The sequence below is a fragment of the Protopterus annectens genome, chromosome 13.part0 (genome assembly GCF_019279795.1).
Source record: "Protopterus annectens isolate FY-2018-M chromosome 13.part0, PAN1.0, whole genome shotgun sequence".
NCBI classification, from domain to species: domain Eukaryota; kingdom Metazoa; phylum Chordata; order Ceratodontiformes; family Protopteridae; genus Protopterus; species Protopterus annectens.
Window position 1 is genome coordinate 745,339,927 of NC_056747.1, and position 23,731 is coordinate 745,363,657.

Genomic DNA, 23,731 nt, shown 5'->3' on the forward strand with positions numbered 1-23,731 from the left:
AGGATTTCATTCATCCAGTCTGTCGTTGAAGTGGGTTTTTGTGGATGTTGTCTCAATTAATCCGTCTTCGACGATGTCGACTTTCAATATTATCAGGTAGACCATATATATAATACACAAATGATCTACACATTAGTATGTTTGTATGCATACACATATTTTATATGCAGAAAGAAGGAACAATAGATAGAAAGACAGACTGATAGACAGATGCAAACAGGTGCAATGAGAGTCAGGCGAGTCACTTGCTAGGGATTCATGTTACTAGCTTTCATTTTATACATTTAAGTTCTGATTTACCCATGTAAATGCTTAACTTTTTTTAAAATGAAATGTGGACTTAATTTGAGTACATCTGCTAAAACAAACTTCATATACAAAAACATAATAATTCACCAACCACCAAATCCTGAATAAAAACTGTCTTTATTAACTGAGCCCTCTCCTAAGATTCAGAAACAGCCTCACTGCTCCTAGAAATAAAATGGCGAGAGAATGCAATTCAGAGACAGCCATGGCTGCAGTAAGATAAACCTCTAGATGTGCTTCTGAATCGAACTTCAACTAAACTCTACAAATACTGTCACACATATACAATTGTACACACATACACATGCACACACACACACACACACACACACACACACACACACACACACACACACACACACACACACACACACACACACACACACTCTCTCAAATATTCACACACCTTCAATTATTCCTCTACAGCCATGCACACAGATTTAACATACCTCCCACCGCTATGTTTTTGCTCTACTTACCTCCTGAACAACGACTGCTTCCATAACATTGAACAGTTTCTTTTGATGGCATTAATTTTTTTCCTCCAATAATGAAAATTTATGCAGCCATAAATCTGGAGCCAATGACATTAGTTGATTAGAGCACATAGCTAGTTAGCATTAGTTGCTCCCACATTGGCATAACCTCTGCCAGTGAGACCTCCTTTTGCGCTGAGGCTCCCACCAGTGAGAAGCTTCAGTAATAGGGCAGTCTATGAACTGGTCAGACTTACAGCAAGAAAAAAGATCTGTGTTGAGGTATCCCCTCCATGGTGAACCTTTTATCTAGTATTCATTTGACATGTTTTTAAGGAATGTGATTCTTTTACATCATTTAATAGCATTCATTAAGAATTTTAGCATGATAAAGTCTTTGGCTTTATAAAGATAAGGCACTTATTTATCAGTTATTAAATAACATTTTTTTTTTATTTTGCTGATGTTTGCAGAATTTTTTTAATTGTTAGATTTTTTTTTTCAAATTTGTACAGGAAGTTACCTACATATACTCATAACTCTTTAAGTGCATTTCCTTTGTAATTTAACTGCATTGTAACTTAGGGTTTTGCTGCTGGAGAGAACTGTTAGATTTATTATTCTGTTTGTTTTGTTATCATTCATAGCACTGTATTTAACAGTGAAATCTTGTCTCAGTTTTCTTTTAACTACTGTAGAAATAATCATTTTTTTAGCTTTTCTTCATAACTTAAGACATACAGGCCTCAATATTGTTTGTGACTCTACAATATACAGTTGTAAATGTAATGAGTTTATATAAATGCCCTGCACTCTTCTGCTGTTCTTACTTGCCAGCTGGTGATTTAAACGTTAGCTTCTGCCGATGTTATGTTTTGCACACTTGAGTTTTGATCCTACCTTATTTTTCTTGTCAGTATGATTTAAAAAGGCTATCTTCTGTAATGCCTAACTCGTTGTACAGTTTCATTCTTTTAAGACTCAGTCTCCTATTTGTATTTCCGTCTATATTTTTTTACTGTATCTAAATAGTTCAACCTATTTCATGCTAATAAAAGCTCCCTATAAGATACTCTGAAAAAATTAAACTGCAATTTGTTAAAAAGCAGTGAATTCCAAAACTGTTGCACTTTTATGTTCTACCCCTCACATCCCCACGAGGGACTACTTAACAATAATGTAATTTTAGAACTGGTATATAATTGCCCTAACTGCACTTAAAATTTTGACTGTTCCAAGAATCGCATTTACCATTACTTGGACTTTCAACAGACATTCATTAATTATTATATTTATTTGTTTAGCCAGTTATGTGACTGCTAATGTAATCTTGCAAATTCACACAGTCTTTTTGTTTGGTCATGGGGACTAGTAGTTTTATGTCATATGCATGTTTAATCAGTTTAATCACTTTTATTTTGGCATCTGTTGGTGTAGGCAGAGTGTACAGCTCATACAACTGGGCATCAAAGACTGAGCTGTGTCTTGTCTTGCCCACGTTTATCAGTTGCTGTGAGAGTTTTTATTCATATTCTTTCTTACAGTTCTTTTTATTTTCTTACAAGTCTACTTTGATTTGCCAGAATAGTTGTTCCAAACATTGACTTTTTTCATTTATAATTCATGATTTCTATTCATTAAAATATTGAAGTAGTTTGTTATTTCACTATTTTATTTTTTTCTTTAATTTGTTTATGGTGTACTGTTTTCTGCATTCCTGTACTGTGTTATCCATGGTTTTTAGTACCAGAATTTTCCAAAGCCTGTTTATTAGACTGCAGAAATTTACTTAAGGTCACTGTTGTCCCTTTTTTATTCAGTATCTACTACCCTTACTCCTGGCTAGGACCTGAATGTTGAGTCCCTCTCATATTCTTCATATCATATCAATTAATGCATGATAGAACTCAAGACAGGTGGAGATACTTTGTGTGCATCCTGAATTTCCTTTTGGTTTAATAAGATCAAATCCAGTGTGTTGTCATCTTGTAGGTGAAGTAATAATTTCTTACACATTTTTGCTTTAGAAATTTATGGAGGAAACATATGGCATTTCTGAATCATGTAGTTTTGATCACCATTTAACAAATGGTAAATTAAATCTTCCACAGAAGATCACTGAGAATCTATAATGAACTATCATGTCTATTTTAGCTATGATGCAAAACATCATAACTAAAGTATTTATCTTTTCTGAACAGATGACTTAACATATTTAAGAATAAAATATTATACAACAATCATTTATTCAGAGGAGCTGCATCCCCTCCCTTCATCATGGGGGATCTACCCCAACACCCCTGATCTTGCTCTCTCTATAAATACACCATACATACTATTTAAGAATGTTCAAACTCAGATAAAAGTAAAAAATAAAAATCACTTTTTCTCTGACTGATTCAATCGTGAAGACTGCACTATAGTTACTACTATAAGGGAATGTCTGATGTAATAGCACATTGAAAACAAAACCAGGTTGCTACACATGTATCTTTCTAGGTGTTGTGTATACAGCAAACACAACTAACTGTAGTGATCTCATTTTCTACGTAGATACCTTGAATAACATTCCATAATATTTGTAATGTATTTAGGATTACGTTAGCTGGGCTGTACATAAGTGTTATAGCTATTATTGTTAACTGTTAGTTTTAGAGCCATGCTTTTGGCATTTAGCTTCATCTGATATGCATTCCTGACAACATTCTAGCATACAACTTCCATCACATTTTGTAATGAACTGGGTAGTGGTTTATTCACGTAGTACACAATTTCCTTGTATTTTCATGTCTATGTTTTTTTTTAATCAGACTCATTATATACGTGTAGTAGTCTTAAATTAGTAATTTCTCAACCCTTTTCTAGTAAATGGTGACAACTTTGAAACAAACAAAAAAATGATTTTCATGGTGTGTATTTTAAGTACTGTTTTATGGTATTTAGTAGCAAACCGTTTTCTGCCTCTAGAAGGTGTAGTCCATCTTTTATATATAAATGTTGATTCCCATAAAATGCTTCTGAGTGTTCTACAAAGCTTAGGGCATTTAATGTGCAGAACCAATCATTAGCGGACCGGAGTTCTGCTGTGGCGACCCCTAACCGGGAAAAGCCGAAAGAAGAAGAAGAAGAATTGTGGTAACAGGTGGGACAGGACTTACAGGCTTACTCTCAATTTCTTTTAACACAGAGGCAAAATGTCTCACAATCCTTCCATGTGTTATTAATTCCTACATGTATAACAGTTGTTGCGGTTTTCTTGTTTGATTTGGACATATTGAGTGATGCATCACATACATTAACGGCAACTCCAGGGGTAGCATATCCCCTGGCTTAGTTCTTTATTTACTCTTATCAAAGTTCTGTTCATATGTTTAAGCTGAGCTTGCCCTATCAGTAAAATGTATTTTTTTGTGCTGTTGGAACAGTCTTGTTTGCTTGTTTATTCCCAGAACACTGTTTAAAGAAACAGTAGTACACTTGATTTTATCTTCATCTCAATATTTTATTTATACTTACATTCTCCATGTCTAACCATTTTACTTTGTCAACTGTATAGGGGTTTAGCATAACAGTTAAAGTCTTGGCCTCATAACCATAAAGTACAGGGTTTGGTTCCACCCTTGGGTTGTTGGCTAGGCTTAAAATGGCCCTGCAGGACAGTTAGCCTAGTAGTTACTTGTGAACCTGTGTCTGTGCTTAGCAAAGTCAAAGATGGTGGCAAATGCCTGCCAAGAGATTCAACGCTGCTCATGGTACTTGTAGCATTTAAGTTACTGCTTTTACCACTTGGTAAACTCTCACTTACCTGGGATCTATTTTGGGCTTCATGGAGTTCCTGTAAGTCAGTGAGTGAGTTTTGCACTCTGTGCACCATTTGGCACTGGTTTATTTGCCTTTCCTGTTGCAACAGAATTATACTATTACTACTACCTAAATGTTGCCTTCTTTGCAGAGGGCTCATTTGTTACATGCACCAGTGAATAAACTGCCCTAACAGTAGTTCCTACAACATCGCTGTGGCTGTGTTCTTTCCTAACTAAGCCTACCTTTTGTTGCTTTGATACTGAGAGGGAACGTGCTGACTTACATGCAGCTTTTCAGCTCGGTCCATTGTTTGACTTATTTATGTGAGATGCTGTGACACTGTAACTTGTACTTTTCATATACCACTACTTACACTTAAATGGTTCTTGTTTGTTATGGGCATCGTCCTCATGATCCTCTGATCTTCTTCTGATCTTTCCAAAGTTGGATGAGAATACAGAGAATGAACAGATAGCAATAGCTGTATTAATTTCATCTTGTTTTTTTTTTGGTAGATAATTTTGAGCCCTGCTTCAGTTTTGTGCCTTGAATTGTAGAAGTGTTGTAACTTTCTCAACTTGGTTTTGGGCAACGTTTTACAGTTCTAATTTGAATTTATTTCATCAAATGGTTGTCATTAATAACATACTAATTTTTTTAGCTGTATAATTTGTTTACTGATTGCTCTCATTACAATGTTTGGTTCACATTTCTTTAAAGTGCTTAGATGTGAACATCTTCATACAGATAAACACAGACTAGAACTTAAGTAATTTCCTGGGATGTTTTTATCTTTTTGTATTGTGTTATTTGTTTTGTTTAAATTACAGTAGTTTGACTCTTACCTATTTCCGTTATTTTATTTGCCATTTTTCCTGACGTTGTATTATCATATTCACTTATCATTCTTCCACATGAATGGCTGCATTACAAGTGTCTAACAGTCGTTTAGCTTCTTTATTTGTGTCCTGATGTTATGATCCATTGTTTCTCTTAGTTCTCATCTTTTTTCATGTCCTCTGTATCCCTTGGTCTCATCTCTCAACCTTATGCCTAGATTTGTGCATTTTGTTCAACTCATGAAATAGTTTTCTCTATTCCTCCTAAATAAAACCAGGATTTTTTTTTATCTTATGAAGGTAAGTGTGATCTTTCTCCTATGGCACTGCACAGGATACTTTATGGTAATGAAGGGTCCATCCACAACAATCATGGAGAATCTCTGACTTTTTGTGGAATGTTGACTTGGCCTTTATCTTGAGAACATGGCTAGATGATTATTTTGACCCACATTTGGTGCAAGCTATTCCAGCTAGTATATATACCATTTAGGGCAATGAGCAATATATACCAGCTTTTCTAGCTGGTATATATTGTTCATTGCTATACATGGGATAGGATTGGGTGAGAGTTGACAATCTATTTTAAAGCTGAGCATTAAGCATAATTCTATTTTTCCATTCATGTTTTTATGTTGTAAATTGCTTCTTGAACTTAATGTTGTAGCATATTCTTGCCACTGTAAATATGTATAAATATATTTGTTTTTACCATATCCTTGTATCTGTAAATATGTATACATATATTTGTTTTTAGCATATTCTTGCCTCTGTAAATATGTATACATATATTTGTTTTTAGCATATCCTTGTATCTGTAAATATGTATACATATATTTGTTTTTAGCATATCCTTGTATCTGTAAGTATATTTTGTTCATTTCTTATGCGGTCCTATTCACCCAGGCTGCAGGACATTCCTACAAGAGTTTGCTGTCTTGCTGAGACTGTGTCATGTGATGTCACTGTCATCTTGCGGTTATTGGTGAATTTAACATATAGGCCAATGATGAATCAATGGCTTGGACAAAGCAAATTCCTGTTTAATTTACAGGGTTTTGGATCTGTTCAGGTTATTTTTTCTGAAACCCGTAGGTTATATAAAATATTAGACAATATCTTAAGCTTGATAATCCTGCTGAAGGTGATAACCCCTGACTTGGTGGTAGAACAGTCTTCTGGTCTAAATACTTCATGGCTCACCATGCTCTGATGTTGTAATCATTTAGTCCTCCTAGTAGGAGTGTCATAAATATCTAAAGTCATATCATCTTTCTTTCCTTTAATACTCCATCTCATCTTTTCAGAGGTCAGTGTTAGAGGTCTTCATCAGGTGTCTACTCATTATGCTACCTCATCATCCTCTGCTTTTCACCTTTTAGGCCCACATCATGCACGTTGCATCCCACTAAAGACATGTGAGCCATGACTCTGTGTAGAGCTACACTCTCTATGGTGCAAGGCCAGAGGCTGAACATCACTGGAGATGACTGAGCCTTTGGAGTGGCCAGTTTGATCTGGAAGAGCATTATGTTTTCTACCTCCAGACTGAGAGCTTTTTTGTCAAAAGACAACTTTGTGCAGCTAAACAACTGGCCATGCAGTTTCAAATGCCAGGCAAGCTGCGAGCTCAGTGTACCTTATCATTTCACATCAGAGTGAGATGACTGCTGTTCATCACAGGTAAGGATGTTGCTATTAGATGCACACTTCCAACTCCAGACTCCTTGAGCCTTGAGCATCTCTATCTACATTTAGTCAATGCTTTTGGTTTCCGATTACAGTAAGTATATGGCAATGATCTTATGCATGCACTTTACTACTTGCAGACTGGATTCATGCCTGTCCAGATTGCTGAGATGTTCTGGGCCCAATTATTTATTAGATTTTGCAGTCTTTCATGTGCAGATCAGCATGGCTTTGCCTACCATGTCCCTGGATTGGTAGTGTTCAACGGCCTGCTATGATCATGGTTGGAAGAGTCACTGAACACCAGGAAATACGTTTAATTGCAAGCCCTGCAAAGGCATCGACACTATTATGGAGTTTGGGGGAATCATGAAGGGAATGGCTAGACACCAGGGATAATCAAAGAATAAAGTGCCTTAAAGATCATGTGCAGGGAAATGTCTTAATGAGTGAAATTGATCCATCCATGCTCCTCTCCATATATCGCTGATCATCTGCTCCAACTTGAAATAACCAACAAGAAATTCATAGTCATTTAAAAATGAGATCTTTTATAAAAACACATTTACTTCCTCTACTGATCACATACCTACTGAGACCTACATTCTCACATCCAGCACTGTGATGACATGAGGCTGGGTATAGAGGTATCATGTAAAATAAAAATAAATTAAAAAAAGTCAAAGAACAGGCCTTCAAGCAACATTAATATTAAGTGACTAAAGTTGCAGTCATCAGAGAAGTTTGACCTCCAATGAGTGTGTTTGTGTGTGTGTGTGTGTGTGTGTGTGTGTGTGTGTGTGTGTGTGTGTGTGTGTGTGTGTGTTTTACTTGCGTTCAGATCATAAAAGTGCAGAAGAAAGGCTAGCATGATTAGCACAAATACATTCCCATTTCCCTTAACCTGTAACAAGTAATGTTAAAAGGGAAAATGAGTATGTATGTGAGAATGCCTTTAACAATGTTGTATGCCTTGTGAAAGCCACGACAGGACATCTTCCACTATTGACTTGATGCCATTAAGTAATGTGCCTCACAGCCACACACCAGGACAGGCGAGGGAGTAACCATGAGGCTTTGTTTATGTTATACTCTTTATTCAGATAAAATCATTATTTTATTTGAAAATAGGAATAAAGCAGCATCTAGCCACCAGTCAACTTTAAGCAAAGGGCAGAAAGGAATGCAGATGTTGCATTTCATTTTGCAGAAATGCACTTGACCTTTAATGGCACCAACAACACAATGGAGATTTTGGGATGAAGGAGCCACTAGATACCAGGGATAATCAAAGACTAAAATGCCTTCAGGAGGTGGGGGCAGCCAATGGACACCAGGGAGTACTTTTAAATGCAAATCCCATAAGGGCATCAACAACAGGATGGGGATCAGGGGATGGGGGAACCCTGAGACACCAGAGGTAATCAAAGATTAAAGTGCCTTAACAGTGCCAAAAGAACAACAAGAATCAGGGGATGGGGGGACCCCGAGACACCAGTGATGATCAAAAAATAAAGTGCTTTAATGTCATTGACTACAATGGAGATTTTGGATGGGGGGCCCTAGGCTGTAGCACAGCATGGGCAGGGAGAAAGGGGCAAATATTAGGACTATTGTTTTTAATTAATGAATTATAATTATTATGCCCTTCATTTGAAAATGGGTTCCTGTTTATTTTGAGCAAATGATCCACATAGTTGCAAACAAAGGCATTCCAGCATTGCAGGGATGTATTGCTTTCCTATCATGGAAGACATGTTCAGTAATATTGTTTTATTGGTGTAGCCACAGATTGTCTGCAGTGGTTTGTGGTACTGTCAGTTACATTTTGGTATGTGTTGTCAATTTGTTGCTGAAAAGCTTTTTCTAGACATACCTTTTGTGTACTACTGTAATGCACCTGTTTTAGAGCAAGCTTACACTCTCTTTCCCACTGTGGAAAATGACTCTCCTGCTGAATCAGAGTGCTTTTCTTGGCAGTTGTGGAGTTCCATTTGTCATGCTTAGATATTGTTTTAGGGTGAACAGACAAAACATTATAATTAAAAGGTTGTAGACATTCTTTGTCTTTTGAGAGTTGAAACATAGGAAATAAGTGTGGATACGAGGCCAATGGGTTGAAAGAATGTAACTCGCTTTTGAACTTTGGTAGAATAATTAGTTTATGTCTTTTGGCTTTTCCCGGTTAGGGGTCGCCACAGCGGAACACCGGTCCGCTAATGATTGGTATTTGATTTTTACGTGCTGAGTTACCAGCCCTGATGCACAACCTTCAACGAAGGTACGCCCATTCACGCATTTCTCCAAGCAGAAGATGCTCTAGCTGAGAATCGAACCGGACAGCATCTTACTGTGAGGCGACAAAGCTACCGCAGCACCACCACCGCGATTTATAGTATTAATTAATTAATACATCTAAAGTATACTGTTATTTGTGTCATTTATTGTTTTCTTAAATATGTGCACCATGATGTAAGTGATAATAATATTGGATATCTTTAGTTAAGGCTTGAGTTTTTATTTTTATTCTTACTTATGCATTTATTGTATGTTTTTAGAAATAAAAAGTAGGTAAGCAGTACAATTTCTCAAGCATTGTTTTAGACTGCCGCATAATAAGTTTCTTAAACTCTGCAACATAATAAACTAGGCTTGCTGATGAAAATTAGCAACAATAATTTATAGACAAATTTAATGTTGCCATGAGAAGGGCAGATAGGTTTGGACATGTGGTGTTTACATAATGAGGCCTTTATCAGAAAAATAACCATACTGCACAAAAAATGTATGTTTATTGGAATAATGAAACATCTTGCTGGAATTTAAGTTCTGATGGGGTGTATGCATGCCACATGGAGAACTGTACATGAATGCTGTAAGTTGGCACCAAGCATGTGCACCTCTGCTGCCAGACATTACCTGCAGTTGTCTGTGACCATGTCTGTGCTAGGACAGATACAACATATATACTTTTGTTTTAACATTCTTCTGAGATCAGTGTATTATTTTGGCATTTGTATTGTCAGTAAAGTATGAATGCACATGATGCACATGCTAGCAGCTTCATTCAGAAAATGATGTTGAGATCAAACTGGCTATTGTCAGAATTGCAAACAAAAGTGAACATTTCCTAAAAGCAAGCTTGTAATACAAAGACTTAAATATCTGAAGAGATGTGACCACTTAAGTCTCCTGGCAGTGGTACCAGTACATTCAAGGACTCCAGGAACATACGTAATTTAGCAGAAAAAAAGTAAGATTTTGTCTTTCAACAAAATATAAAATGCAGTATAGCACATCTAGACCCTCATATCTTCTTGGGGGCCTGGTGCTTCCCCACTCTTGGCTGTATAATTGGTTTTGGTCAAAAACTTTTGGGGCTGGGGACACTGTGGTCATTATTTCTTTAGTCATGGCAATAGACAGGTGACTATCTTTTAGAGGTAGCAATAAGGAGACATGCTGTGTATACACATCTTGCAATAACAAGTCGAACTATATTTCTGTTCTTTCACTTTCACCCTGTTCTGGAATCAAACAGGTACATATATGGTTTCTGCCTTTTGGGGGTTGGGGTGAGAAGGCATGTTGTGTAGATGTCTGACAACAGCAACCTGAAATATGACTGCGGCTATTTGTTCTTTTGCTTTCATCCCATTCTAACACCAGATGGGTACAGCCAAACTAACTATTTTTTAAGGGTTGGGGAGGAAGCTGCTATTCTTATATATGACTTTATGTGTCCTTGCAAGCATTTGTCATCTTAGTTTATATAACCACTACTCAGTGTATCAGTAACTGTTATTATTACTTTAATTTTGTCAGCAGCTCTAGATGCCTTTTAGGATTTCTCAGTTATTGATATCTGTCAGTCTTGAAAATGAACTGTTGCACTGGGGAATGATCATATGATAAAATAAAATGAACTATGTGTGGGTAGGATGGTTTTGCTAGTTCTTTGGCTGCTAGTTTTAGAAATTGCAAAAAAAACTCAAGTCCTTACAGCATATCTCCCAAACTTGAGACTTGAGTTTTCTTTTTCTGTCAAATTTCATGGCAGTTTTCCTTCTGATTTTCGAGGAATGACTTAGATACAAAATTGTGGGGTAAAAGGTTTATTGTTATCGCTATATATGCCAGACTGGGAGTCTTGGCTGTTTTATGAGGGGTAGATATGAGTTCTTAATTCATCAAGGCTGTTAAATGCTTTTCAAAAATACTTAAACTTTCAATAAAACTTCCTGTTGGGCTTGGTCTTGGTTTCTGTTACGAGTTTGTGTCAAGTCCCTCCTTGTTTTTTACTGTTCAGGTGGGGGGGGGGGCAAATGAAGGTCTTGCCCTGAGCTCCAAATGGCCTACCTACTTGTCTGCAACTAAACACCAGGGATAATTAAAGATTAAAGTGCCTTAACAGAACTGACAACACAAACGGACCAGCAGGTGGATGGAACCGCTAGAAATCAGAGATTACAATGACTGGAAGTGATGTAAGGGCATCAATGGCAGTAAAGGAATCAGGGGGCAGTGGTATTCACTAGGCACTAGAGATTACACTGATTGGAGTGCTGTGAGAGCACCGGTGGCAGCACAGGGATCAGGGGGTGGGGGTATTCACTAAGTACCAGGGATTACACTTATTGCAAGTGGTGTGAGGGCACTGATGGCAGTACAGGGATCAGGGAGAGGGAGTATTCACTAAGTATCAGGGTTTACACTGATTGCAAGTGCCGTAAGGGCACCAATGGCAGTACAGGGATCAGGGAGTGGAGGTATTTACAAGACGCCAGGGATTACATTGATTGAAAATGCTGTCAGGGCACCAATATCAATACTGGGATCAGTGAATGGCGGTATTCACTAGGTACCAGGGATTACACTGATTGGAAATGCTTTCAGGGCACCAATATCAATACTGGGATCAGTGAATGGCGGTATTCACTAGGCACCAGCGATTACACTGATTGGAAATGCTTTCAGGGCACCAGTATCAATATTGGGATCAGTGAATGGCGGTATTCACTAGGCACCAGCGATTACACTGATTGGAAATTCTGTAAGGGCACCAATGGAACTACAGGGATTGGGACATGGGGTATTCACTAGAAATCAGGGATTTCACCTATTTGGAGTGCCGTAAGGGTACCAATAGCAGTACAGGAATCAGGTGGTAGGTATATTCACTAAGCACCAGGGATTACACTGATGGGAAATGCTGTAAGGGCACAGATGGCAGTACAGGGATCAGGGTATGGGGGTATTCACTAAGCACAATGGATTACACTGACTGTAAATGTCATAAGAGCACCAAAGGCAGTACAGGAATCAGGGGTGGGATTATTCACTAAGCACCAGGGATTACACTGACCGGAAGCGCCGTAAGGGCACGGATGGCAGTACAGGGATCAAGGTGTGGGGTACTCACTAGGCACAGGAATTACACTGATTGAAAGTGCTGTAAGTGCACCAATATCAGTGCAGGTATATTTCTTATGCATCAGGGATTACACTAATTGTAAGTCCCCTAGGACACCAGTGGTAATATTGGGACTGGAGTTGGAGGGATACAGTAGACACCATGGATTACTCTTAAATGGAAGTGCTATAATGCTACCAAGCTCAGTATGGGGATCAGGGGGCACACTAGTTACCAGGGCACAACAGATATGTGCAGTAATGGTACTTCAATTATTATGAGGTTGGAAGGAAAATAGGAGGACCGACAGGTTAGAGACAGTTATGGGGGCTGTGGTGTGCGTGTTGTTTGTAGTTGTGCATGTGTGCATGTGTGTATGTGTGTGTGTGTGTGTGTGTGTGTGTGTGTGTGTGTGTGTGTGTGTGTGTGTGTGTGTGTGTGTGTGTGTGTGTGTGAGAGAGAGAGAGAGAGAGAGGAGAGAGAGACTGTGGGTGGGAGAATGTCACTGTCTACACAAGCATCTGCTTAGTAACTCAACACGCCTATTGGGTATGAGCTACATGTCACGGTAGTAAATGGAATTCAGAGACATGCAAATTAGCTGATAATGCAACTGACATGTATCTGAATTGTAAACCTGGGAGTAGGGCCTTTTTTAACATGAATCCCTGGGCAGGTGGGAATGGGAACAGTGTATATGGCCTTTGAAACTCCAGTATTTTTGAGTATTCTCTCTACTCCAAAGTATGCTGATCTCAGAGTTAATACATATAAGTTGTAGGCATTGGGGGTCACAGCAAACATGGTAGAAAATGGCAACGGTGAGTTTTGGAATGTTTATGTATTTTTATTATTTATTTATTTCCAGTCTGATGACCGGGGAGGTCAACTGGGCTCAAAGAGTCCTTTTTCAGTGGAGGCCCGGGGAGAAAAGCTCCAATAATACATAGTACAAGCTCCATAATATGAAGTATAATACATAGTGGAAACAGAAACAAACTAAGCAAATTTTACATACAAAATAGCAAAAACTAAACAAAAGTTAAACAGCAGCTTGGAGAAGGATGTAAAGCATATTTACACGTTTAGTGGTTGAGAACACTAGTACAAGGTTAAATTAATACAGAGGTTTAAATCATCAGAGAATGATATAGAAGTAACATTAGCATGGATGAGTTCTTTATGCATGAATATTAGCATGAGTTAAATTAATACAAAGGTTTAAATCCTCTGAGAGTGGTATAGAAGTAGCATTAGCATGAAGGCATTACATAGGGTTAATCAATAGTATGCATGGAAGAGCAAAATTTGTGTGCTATAAAGTATTTATGTATCAAGCAGGTTAGGTAGGTGGAGTGCAATTACATTTCCATTTTTGGGAGAGGTAAGAATGCAGCTGGGTTTTGAAGTGGTCAGAGTTCTCAGAAATTCTTAGAGATGGAGGGAGAGAATTCCATTTTTTGGTGACGGAAAAGGATAGGAGAAGCTGATCAGTGGGACTGTTTGGTTTATAAACAGAGATTAGATTTTGGTGAGTAGATCTTAGAGTTCTGTTTGGGGTGTGTAATGTTAACATGTTTGTTAGTGCTGGGCATATAGTTGGTTTGAAAATAAGCTTGTGAGTGGTGATGAGTTGGAGGTAGTCAAGGTAGTTTGGGAGTTCTAGCCATTGCAGCTGGTGGAGAGGTTTACAGTGGTGAGTGGAGTATTTGGAAGTGGTGGCGAACTTTGAGATTTTATTGTAATAGGATTCTAGTTTAGAAGACATGGAGGAAGATAGGTTGGTTAGTAGGGGGCACCATACATTAGTGAAGGTAGTAGGAAGGTAGTGGCGAGGGTCTGTCTTGTTGAGGGGAAGAGGAAGTGGGAGTTTCTGTACAGCATGCCACGTTTCTGGATGGGTTTTCTTTATATTTAGCTGAATATAAGTATCAAATTTTAGGTGTTCGTCAACAGTAACCCCAAGATGTTTAGCAAAAGAAACAACTTCTATAGCGGAGTTGGCAAGGCTTGTAATCTTGAAAAAGGTTTTGTCTAGGCAGATAGATTTTGAGTGAGAGAATAGAAGGATCTTTGATTTGTTGGCATTCAAAGAGAGATGATTTTGGAGCATCCAGTTCTCAGTAGTTGAGAAGGCAGTTTGAGTTTTTGTTTGGAGATCAGGGAGGTTTGATGCAGAGCAAACTAAAGTTGAGTCATCTGCATATTGTACTACCTTAGTGTTAGGAATGTATGCATGGAAATTATTAATGAAGATATTGAAGAGCATAGGGCCAAGAATGGATCCCTGGGGTACCCCGGTTGGGGTGGGAAGGAAGGCTGAGGTATGTTGTTAAGGAATGTGCTGTTAATCTGCTTGACTGACCGTTTATTTTTCAAAGTGCATTATCTTCTCTTGTGCTTCTGAAAGGGATATCTGTATATATATATATATATATATATATATATATATATATATATATATATATATATATATATATATATTACTTCTGAATAACTGACCAGTTGTGCCAGAAAAGCTAATGCAGTAAATATTTAAATTTATTATACATAGTTTTCAGAGTCTTGTAGTATGCCAGAATAAGTCAGCATTAAGAATGCATGCTGTGGTTCACAAGTTATAAGTTGAAATAAATGAATCAGTTAAAATCCCAAGAAGGTGGCTTTTCATTTTAAAACAAATTCTAAATAAAATGCCACAAGATATTTTATGAAATGCTAATTAATTTTTCTGGTAACATGATATATCTCAAAGTTCTCTTCAATGAAACAGAACTTACAGGATATGTATGAACAAAAGATAACATATGCCAAAGTGATGTATAACAAACAGAACCAGCATGTAAATTCTTATGGAAATGCACCTGACTGATAGGTATTACTTCTGTTCTGCTACAAATGTATTGCACATGCTGTTAAATTGCTATCAATATTAACAAGATTATGCAGTAATTCTAAAATTATTTGTTTATAATCTTTCTGTGGTAAATCTCTCTAAAGTATAAAAAATAAACTCCTGTCCTGTTCATTATGCAATGAATGTTTACTGCATAGTTATGTATTTAGCTTAAGGTTTGATATAAAAGCAGGGACCCTCCTAGACTGGTCAATAACTGGGTTTCTCTCCACCAATCACAACTCAGCAGTTTCTTTCTAAGATGTGCCCAGAGGCTGGAGGAGATGGCCAGTGCTGGCACACAGTGTGACATCATGCACCAACTACATAAGCATGCCTAGCCACTAAGCCCAACAGTTCTTTTCTGCTGCTCACAATTCATATATTGAGCTTAATGGATTCCAATGCAAAACTCCGATGTTTGATGCCTAGAAGCAAAATTGCAAAATTACATTATGGCTTTCAAATTACTATCTAAGATATACAATGGCAATGCTTTCACTGCCCTGGAGAGAGGCCCGTGTTTTAACCATGTAAGCCACAGACATAAAAACAAACAAAAAAAAAAAAACTGGCCTACATATATTACAGTGGTGGCAGTGTGAGGGTTGCCAGCCTTTGCACCACCACAAGGGCCAAAGCTCACAGACAGCCTAGCCCTTTTGAACATAAATCTGTTATTAAAATGGCCTTCTGGACCATGTATGTACTAAGCTCATCCTCTAATAGTGAGGGCTTCAGACTGTACCAGTTTTCTACCTTGACAGACAGGGGACCTGAAGGAGGCACAACTTCAGCTGCCATCCTGTTGGAGTACTTTAGGGTACAGCCACCAGCTAGTTCCCACTTCACCAGGCAAAGGCTAATGTTGCTGGCATGATTTTGTGAAGTAGTCTTTGTAGTCACCTATGCATGGTTATGTGGTACTAAATACTGAGGACTCCATTCCCAATGTCTCCCCTGTGTTCAGGATGAGGGGGTCCCATAAGTCATTCAACACTATGGCTCCTGACTGAAGCCTAAATTTCAAACAAATGCTGATGTCTGGTTAGAACTTGAGGTATGGGTTTGTGATTGCACCCTTTGGGAATATAGCTTGTTGCCAGCGCAGGACACATTGCCGACATCTCCTGTCTGTTATGTCCCATTCAGCGAGCATGATTATGGCAAGTAAATCCTTATCACCCAACATCTTAGGTTCATAGGTTCATACTAGGCTATCTGCCCTAGGGCATTTATAAGCCTAGCCAGAGTGTGTGTGGCTTTCACCACCCCTTAGGATGAGAATACTATACCCATTAGTTTGCTGTGCCTCTGTCCAGCAGTGATACAGAGATGATTCCCGGGGTAAACCTACGATCTCCCATCCACTCGTCAAGATTTCTCTTGAACAGAGTCAGTGAGGGGCTCTGCCTCACATGGACTGGGATTCTGTTCCATAGTGTAGGGAGTCTCTGGGTGATGAATCTGTCTGATGCATAAAAATGTTATGCCTGTCCCCACACAAGGCTATGTGAAAGCTGACTCCTGAAGCAAGTTGTAGGCAGGGGGCTACCTCCATTATGACTCCTATGAGGAATTTCAGGACCAGGATATTATATATCTATATATATATATATATATATATATATATATATATATATATATATATATATATATTGCTGTTCTGGGATGTACTACAACCATTTCTAAGTTACCTTATCTTGGTTATCTGCAGTTTGATTGAAGTGTGCTTGAGAATACAAAGGTAAACTATAGACGTATACGTGTGTGTGTGTGTGTGTGTGTGTGTGTGTGTGTGTGTGTGTGTATGTGTGTGTGTAATTAGGGCTTAGCATCAAGTTTATTCTTAAAATAAACTACTGTAACAACCTGAATAATGGCATGCACTGACTTTAGTGAAAAACAGATGTATGGTATAAAATATAATGCGTGCAAAGATTTTCTATCATTAACATATGTGAGGGGGTTTGCAGAAAAAAACTCAGATAGCACAGAAGTCTGTGCTTATCTGGCTATATGGCTAGATAAAAGGAAGTTCAACTTGAAAAGTATGTGATAAAATATTAAGCAGTTAATAAATATATTTTACTGTTGGAAAAAAATGCTCATTTGTCAGCAGAGTGTTAACTTTGAGTGTTGAAAGTACTTGGAGCAAAGGTCTTGACTGCTATATCTGTATGTGTCATAAAAGGTGTTGACCATGATATGATAGTGAGTGCGACACTTTTTCCCATTTTTATTTATTTTTTTTAATTAAAGCAAAACTCTGGAACTTGGCAGCTCTCTTGGAATTAATAACTGTGATGAGGGGGAGCCTGAGCAAGAAGCTGAATTTAATGCAAAGCACCATGTTGCCATGCATACTGCAGTACACTGACTTAGGGTACTGCCAGAGTGAATTCAAATTAATGCTTTCCAGACTGCAGCAGTTCTTATTCTTAGTGCAAAGCGAAGAAAACTGTAAGCGACTGACAATCCCTCTATCACCTCAGGTCGCTAAGTGGGAAACAAAATTATTTAAATGATTAGATTGATATATATATATATATATATATATATATATATATATATATATATATATATATATATATATATATGGAAATGGAATGTTTGGAAGCTGTGCTCTTTCAACAATGAACTATATATGGCTTTCATTCTGTGTCTTGAGCTTGAATATCCCACCTTGTAATATAGCTATTTATCACTCCTCAAATGCAGACAGACTACTGCACCAGACCAAGGCTAATGCATTGTTATATTCCTTATTAACCTTCCAAAATCACTTCTAAATTCACAGTGGATGGACTTCATGGCAGAATCAGTGTACAAATATAATGCTACATGTATCTAAAATACTTGACTTATGCTGAGATATTGAGTCTATGAGGTATAATGGTTAGCAGAATTTATGTCTAACATCATACTTGTATTCAAAGTTTGCATACATCTGTGTGTGTGTGTGTGTGTGTGTGTGTGTGTGTGTGTGTGTGTGTGTGTGTGTGTGTGTGTGTGTGTGTGTGCATTCACACCCATGTGTGTACATCTGTAGTTTGAGTTTAAGTAATAGCTTTGTTACCTGGTTGCTTTGTCTTTATTAAATATGGGGAAAAAAGTATACTGTGGAGAATATAGTAGATGAAACTAAACTATCTGGCCACTTATTTTCAGGGAATAATATATAAATATGCTTTCATAATTACTTAACTTTAAATTTGTTCATGTATTACTTTACTAAATGGATGATCCATGCCACTGCTTTATTGAGGTAATTCATTTGATGTGTTAGTTGTGATTTTGAGTGAAAACTTCTACAAAATAGGAAAAGGGGTTGTGGATAGATGGACGGATGTATGGTTGGATGGATTCTGGTTTACTGAAGGCTTCTATTATTATAAGTGTTGATTGTTTAGCATACATTGGGGGATATTCTCTGATGTTTAGTGCTTATGTGAAACTGTTAATACCAAGAGCTGGTGATTTTTTATTTTTTACCTACATTTATCAAATATGAATAAAGTAGCTAGACTGTCATATTAAGTAAATGCTTTTTTACTCAGGTCCATGCCTAAAGGACAAAATACTTGGAAAAGAATATTTTTCAGACATTTTATTATTGGAAAATGATGACAGGAAGTATGAGAAGTCAAGTAATCAGACTAATTTATTAAACTAATGTTGACATCAAGTGTTACAAAAGAAATGAAGTCTGAACATGAAAAGGAATAAGGGAAGGACTAGACTGACAGACTGGAATATGGACAGACAAAACATGATTGTGTACCAAGGAATGCTGTTTGGGAGGTGATTTTATACTATGGAGTCCCAGGGCTTCTTCTGCATGACATACAGTCTCCATATTTATGGAGTCTGAGCTGATTCCACAATTTTGTTCTTAATTAAAATATATTCAGAGTGGGCATAGAACTCTAACAATGGTATGCCTTCTCTCCCCTCCAGTTCATTAATGACAGATTGTTTTAGGATATTCAGTTTGGAGACATGATTATTCCATTTTTGTTGTTTGTAGATATTGTTGTCTTTCTGGCCTCAAGTAAGTATGATTTTTAGATTGCATGAAAGTTGTTTGTTTGCTGAGAGTGAAGTAGTTAGAATAAAAATAAGAAGCTTTAAATCAGAAGCCTTGTTCTGTCACAGGAAATGCTGCATTCTTCTCTACATGTGAGGGGGAGCAGTTATTCCAAGCAGGAGTTTAATTATTATGATGTCTTCTTTGTGAGTGGCTGTACAAGGGAGTGACAGAGTAGGAGATGGACTAGTAAATAGTTGTGGTAGCGGCAATGCTACAGGCATTGTACTGGGCAGTGGTGGTGAATGGACATCTGAATCATAGAACAAAGCAGTACATTTACTGATATGGGCATGTCACCTTCTTTTTTTTTTTTAGGTCCCCCTAGATTGAGACAGATGCTTCCTTTATCTGTATCCAACTTGTCCATTTGTTCCACAGTCATGGGAGCTGGGAATTCCCAGGTGAGGTGAGAGCCCTCCAAGGCATTTGTTGAATCCCCCATGAGCACACCCACTCATGGCATGTGTGAGGTGGTAGGGAGCAGGCTAGCTTGCTGGCCACGTGGGGTGGCATATCCTCTTCCCTGGCATAGCATTCCACTCTTCTTTGACAGGTCTTCTGAGCACTGCTATAGCATAACTCTGAGGAGAGGAGTGCTTCTTTATGCTGAATTCCCCCTGCTCACTTTGTGACACTGTGGGCTCAACAGACTTGAGCTCCACAGGGTAGACACCTAGTGCTCCCACTTGGTGTTACCCACGTGGTGAGCAAGAGATGTCTCCCTTAGCCAGAACAGGTGAGCTGGCAACAACCGCTAACTCCCATTCTCACCTAATAGTTTCTATAAGTGTATGATCCGCTATTCAAACTGGAATTACCTGGCAGGTTTATCCATCTATGCCTTGGAGCTAACTAGCTATGTTATCATCTTCATCTATGGCCACAAGCTCTGAGCAGTGACAAAAAGGATGAGAATTCTAGTAAAAAGCAGTGCAAATAAAGTTTCCCTGCAGGGCTGATGGGATCATTTTCCTCAACAAACTAAGGAGCTCAGTAATCTAAGAGGATGTCAAAGAAGAAGCGCTGCTTTTGTGGGCAGAAAGGAGTCTGTTAACGTAGTATGGGTACCTAATGAACATTCCCCCCTTGGTGTCTGTGAGAGGTGTATGCAGGACACTGGAAAGAGAGTTCAGACCAGACCTAGGATACAGTGGAGAGGTTATGTTTCTCATCTTACTTTTGAATGCCTGCAAGATGGGGGGGGCTATTGCTGGATATAGGGAAGTCTGACCTGTTTGGCCTGCTGGTTTTGAATATAGTTGGGTGGGGTCAAGACAGTGTATATTATGGTAAAGGTAGAGCAATGCGAGCAGACAGAGGTGAAGTTAGCAATTCCTGTACCTGGTGTTGCACTCCAATCGTTTACCCTCAACTTTAAGGTGAGGAGAAATAAAAACTACACTCCTTGGACTTGAGTAACAATAAAACAATAAATCAATCAATAAATAAATAAATAAAACAGCGCTTCAATTCTGATCACAAATGCAATGTAATAAAGATATAGAGTGCCAATGCAGTGCTTCAGTCATGCTAACAAATGCACTGAAGGATCTGTCAGTCACTCCTGCTAATGCTTTGCAGCTAGGGCAGCTGCTCTCTTTACCCCACCCTAGCTATGCTTCTATGAGTAGAAGAATAAAGCAAAGCCAGGTGTTTTGAAGATTTCTGCTAGGAATGATATTACTACCTAAAAATCCAAATCCTGGAGTACTTTGCCACCATTGTCTAATGTTTAATTTCCAATAACTGTAATATTACTGTATAATATCACCACTGCACCTGCAGCTCATCATGTCCGTGGATCAGCATTGTAATTGCATAACTGAGATTATTACCTTAAGCAGTATTTCACATTGTGTAAATTTATACTGTTCATCAAAAGTAATCAATAATCAACAGAAGGGTTAGCATATCAAGGTAACGAATGCAATTAAGAACAACTTTCTAATCTTCTTTAAGGTTCATTCTTTAAGTTACATTCCTGCTAGGTAAAAATATTTGATCTTTGATTTATAACTTAAACCTAATATTTGTTGATTTGTCCATTCTCATCTCATTGATCCAAAGTGGTAATACATAGCAATATACTTTAAAAGTTTGAACTTAATACCCAAGCTTGAATCATACTGTCAGCTTTTACATGCCAGTACGGCCTTGAAAATGCCTTTTAATTTGTATTGTTTGGCTGTGCATCATTTTCATTGGGAAAAAAGTACCTTTTCACCCAATTGAGAATTTGAATGCTAAGGTTTATATCTAACTGTTCTTGCTTTATCATTAGTACAATGATATTAATTTATCTTCTCTCAAATTGTTGAGTAATGCAAAATATCTTTATCCCACCTTCACTTTCTACATGCTCTTTTGTTAGATATCAAATGTACTGAACAGTATCTGATAATGCAATAAACAAACAAACAAAAAATGCCCTCACACATAAAGCTTTTGTCCTGCAGGCATTTGTAGGGTGAGTCTGGTCTGTTTAGGAATTTCATTTTGCAGGACATTCCTTCTGGTTACTTATGGCATCACTTTTCAGACTCTACTGATCAAGTCTGTTCCTAACATCTCTGATCGTTTATTCGTACTATCTCTGTACTTATATGTCATGCTCATGTTTATACACAAATGAAAAATGAAAACAAAAAAGGGTGGGAGGTTGGCATAATGGTTAAGGTGTTTGCCTTATAAACCAAAGGTGCAGGGTTTGATTCTCACATGGGGTAGTTGGCTAGGCTTACAATGGCCCACAAAGGCAGTTAGCCTAGTACTGATCTATGAATTAAATATTGCTGTGGTATTAAGTGCATGCTGCATGGACATTAGCAGATTAAAACATGATGCTACCCAGGTGTGTTTGTTTACTGTACATAGGTGCTGGCTCTGTACAAAGCTTTCAGCTCATTATGCACTGATAAATGCAGAAAGAGTTTCAATTTTCTGCAGTTTCATAGTGGAGGCATCTGTCTACTGTATTGGATTGCAATGTGTCCATAGTTACATACTGTATGTGCAGATAGCTGGTGTCACTGGCACTCACTTTATACTATTCAGGATCTTGGGAGATCTGGAGCTTATCCTGGCAAACAGTGGGTGAAAGGTAGAGGACAGGTCCTGGATGGCATACCAGTCTATCTTAGGAGTCACGCACATGCAAGCACACACACACACACACACACACACACACACACACACACACACACACACACACACACACACACACACACACACACACACACACACACACACACACACACACACTCACTCACTTACATTGCACACAATTGAAACAGTTTAAATCACTAATTCACTTATCAGCTTGGCATTGGGATATGGGAGGAATCCATATACCATGATGAAGAGTCATATGAATGGTGAGAGGACATGTGTACGCTGCACAAAAAGCACCCAACCCAGAACCAAACCAGGCGATTGAGTGATGTGAGGTACCAATATTAACTGCTGCAACAACAGCACCATCAAGTTATAATGAAAACTATATATCCAAACCCAAACTCAGTAAACAGCAAGCACAAATGTTTGACTCATAACATAAATGCAAAATAACTACCAGTCAGCATAAATGTCCAGCCTAAGAACACAGTGAGCAATACTTCATGTGAGCAGCAAAGTCCTCTCACCCTCCCCTGCAGGAAGATATGCCTTTTCTACCCCTAATTATAATTAATGCCTCCTATACTCCCTGAATGTCATAGTTAATGCCCCTTATACTCTTAAATGTTATAATTAATGCCCTTTATACTCCTAAATGTTATAATTAATACCCCTATACCCCCTAAATGTTATAATTAATGTCCCTATACTCCTTAAGTGTTACAATTAATGCCCCTTATATCCCCTAAATGATATAATTAATGCCCGTTATACCCCGTAAATGTTATAATTAATTCCCCCTATACTGTGCACCATGTCATTTTATTACTTTTAGACTCAGAGTCTGTGGAAGCAAAATGAGAATATTTGGAGGTTCAGAGTCCTTGGCAGCAAAATGAATACATTTCTGACTCCAAAATAAGCAACGATTCGCTACTTGAGTTATGTAAAGAGCAAACCTCAATAAAGCGGAAGGAACCTTAGGTTTGTTTTGAAACTGCAGCTCTACAAAATCTCGGACAAATATAAGAAACTTATACAAATACTAAGTCATATTTTCCTCAGTTTATTAATTATATCCTTATTTGTTAAAAAAAC

General features: G+C 37.9%; 1 protein-coding gene across 3 annotated transcripts in view; it reads right to left on the reverse strand.

Annotated features, from left to right (window-relative positions):
- Positions 1-23,731, reverse strand: part of SEZ6 (seizure related 6 homolog) — a 2,840,429-nt gene that overhangs the window by 1,234,191 nt on the left and 1,582,507 nt on the right. The gene's annotated exons all lie outside the window — the stretch shown is intronic.